Consider the following 3,135-nt stretch of genomic DNA (forward strand, 5'->3'; position numbering starts at 1 on the left):
AAATGGTTAACCAATTGGACTTAATCTCTGAACGGCAGGCAAATTGTGGCCTTGAGAAATGATTAACCAATTGGACTTAGTCTCTGGCGGAGAGGCAAAGTGTTTTCTCGAGAAATAATTAACCAATGAGGCCAATGGACCTCGGGTTGCATTGGCAGGCCGGGCAATGTGGCTCTTGGGCCCGCGAGAGCAAAATCCGTGCACAGACGGAAGTCCATGAGGTCAGATCCGAGGCCTTTACCCGGCACCCGGTGGGGGTATTCCCGCAGAGAGTAGCGAATCTGCCCGGCGACGGGTCAAGTTGCAATTTCTGGCATGCCACTCCTGGAGCTGGTTCATGAGTTCCCCTCGGAAGTCCCGATGAGGAAAGGGCAAAATGGCGTTTTGCGGGCTTTTAGGGCCTCCTGGACGGTAGGACTACCGCCCGACCTTACGGTTGGAATTGTTGGCAGGGGAGGTTGGCGGGGTACCTGCAGAATAGTAGGAGGTGGCAAATCGAGAATCGGTCGACATCGCCAAAAACCTTCTCGAGCCTCCAGGTCTGCAGGGACCGACCCAGGCTGCCGCCAAACCGACCGACAGGCCCTGCCGGCGGCCATTTTTGGCCATTTTCGGCATTTTTCGCCTCTTTCGGCCGGGATGGAAAAGCGGCGGCCTGAAGCCCGGGCCTGCCCGGGGAGGCCTCCTAATCGCCCGGGGGACCGGATTTGCCCCGGTGAGAGCCCCCGAAACGTCCCGAAGCCGGCCGGGAAGGCGGCCAAGGGCGAAGCACCTCGGATTGCATTCGCTGGCCGTGCAAAGTGGCCTCCGGGCCCGCGAGACAATGCAGGGTGCCCTCGGTGTGCCCCTGAGAAATGGTTAACCAAACGAAGGACAGTGCGCCTCGGATTGCATTGGCAGGCCGTGCAAAGGGGCCCCCGGGCCCGCGAGACGTTACAGGTTGCCCTCGGTGTGCCCCTGAGAAATGGTTAACCAATTGGACTTAGTCTCTGGCAGAGAGGCAAAGTGTTTTCAAGAGAAATGGTTAACCAATTGGACTTAGTCTCTGGCAGAGAGGCAAAGTGTTTTCCAGAGAAATGGTTAACCAATTGGACTTAGTCTCTGGCGGAGAGACAAAGTGTTTTCAAGAGAAATGGATAACCAATTGGACTTAGTCTCTGGCAGAGAGGCAAAGTGTTTTCACGAGAAATGGTTAACCAATTGGACTTAGTCTCTGGCAGAGAGGCAAAGTGTTTTCAAGAGAAATGGTTAACCAATTGGACTTAGTCTCTGGCGGAGAGACAAAGTGTTATCAAGAGAAATGGTTAACCAATTGGACTTAGTCTCTGGCAGAGAGGCAAAGTGTTTTCAAGAGAAATGGTTAACCAATTGGACTTGGTCTCTGGCAGAGAGGCAAAGTGTTTTCAAGAGAAATGGTTAACCAATTGGACTTAGTCTCTGGCGGAGAGACAAAGTGTTTTGAAGAGAAATGGTTAACCAATTGGACTTAATCTCTGAACGGCAGGCAAATTGTGGCCTTGAGAAATGATTAACCAATTGGACTTAGTCTCTGGCGGAGAGGCAAAGTGTTTTCTCGAGAAATAATTAACCAATGAGGCCAATGGACCTCGGGTTGCATTGGCAGGCCGGGCAATGTGGCTCTTGGGCCCGCGAGAGCAAAATCCGTGCACAGACGGAAGTCCATGAGGTCAGATCCGAGGCCTTTACCCGGCACCCGGTGGGGGTATTCCCGCAGAGAGTAGCGAATCTGCCCGGCGACGGGTCAAGTTGCAATTTCTGGCATGCCACTCCTGGAGCTGGTTCATGAGTTCCCCTCGGAAGTCCCGATGAGGAAAGGGCAAAATGGCGTTTTGCGGGCTTTTAGGGCCTCCTGGACGGTAGGACTACCGCCCGACCTTACGGTTGGAATTGTTGGCAGGGGAGGTTGGCGGGGTACCTGCAGAATAGTAGGAGGTGGCAAATCGAGAATCGGTCGACATCGCCAAAAACCTTCTCGAGCCTCCAGGTCTGCAGGGACCGACCCAGGCTGCCGCCAAACCGACCGACAGGCCCTGCCGGCGGCCATTTTTGGCCATTTTCGGCATTTTTCGCCTCTTTCGGCCGGGATGGAAAAGCGGCGGCCTGAAGCCCGGGCCTGCCCGGGGAGGCCTCCTAATCGCCCGGGGGACCGGATTTGCCCCGGTGAGAGCCCCCGAAACGTCCCGAAGCCGGCCGGGAAGGCGGCCAAGGGCGAAGCACCTCGGATTGCATTGGCAGGCCGTGCAAAGTGGCCTCCGGGCCCGCGAGACAATGCAGGGTGCCCTCGGTGTGCCCCTGAGAAATGGTTAACCAAACGAAGGACAGTGCGCCTCGGATTGCATTGGCAGGCCGTGCAAAGGGGCCCCCGGGCCCGCGAGACGTTACAGGTTGCCCTCGGTGTGCCCCTGAGAAATGGTTAACCAATTGGACTTAGTCTCTGGCAGAGAGGCAAAGTGTTTTCAAGAGAAATGGTTAACCAATTGGACTTAGTCTCTGGCAGAGAGGCAAAGTGTTTTCCAGAGAAATGGTTAACCAATTGGACTTAGTCTCTGGCGGAGAGACAAAGTGTTTTCAAGAGAAATGGATAACCAATTGGACTTAGTCTCTGGCAGAGAGGCAAAGTGTTTTCACGAGAAATGGTTAACCAATTGGACTTAGTCTCTGGCAGAGAGGCAAAGTGTTTTCAAGAGAAATGGTTAACCAATTGGACTTAGTCTCTGGCGGAGAGACAAAGTGTTATCAAGAGAAATGGTTAACCAATTGGACTTAGTCTCTGGCAGAGAGGCAAAGTGTTTTCAAGAGAAATGGTTAACCAATTGGACTTAGTCTCTGGCAGAGAGGCAAAGTGTTTTCAAGAGAAATGGTTAACCAATTGGACTTAGTCTCTGGCAGAGAGGCAAAGTGTTTTCCAGAGAAATGGTTAACCAATTGGACTTAGTCTCTGAACGGCAGGCAAATTGTGGCCTTGAGAAATGATTAACCAATTGGACTTAGTCTCTGGCGGAGAGGCAAAGTGTTTTCTCGAGAAATAATTAACCAATGAGGCCAATGGACCTCGGGTTGCATTGGCAGGCCGGGCAATGTGGCTCTTGGGCCCGCGAGAGCAAAATCCGTGCA

The sequence above is a fragment of the Cetorhinus maximus genome, unplaced genomic scaffold, assembly GCF_964194155.1.
Source record: "Cetorhinus maximus unplaced genomic scaffold, sCetMax3.hap1.1 HAP1_SCAFFOLD_3771, whole genome shotgun sequence".
Lineage (NCBI taxonomy): Eukaryota > Metazoa > Chordata > Chondrichthyes > Lamniformes > Cetorhinidae > Cetorhinus > Cetorhinus maximus.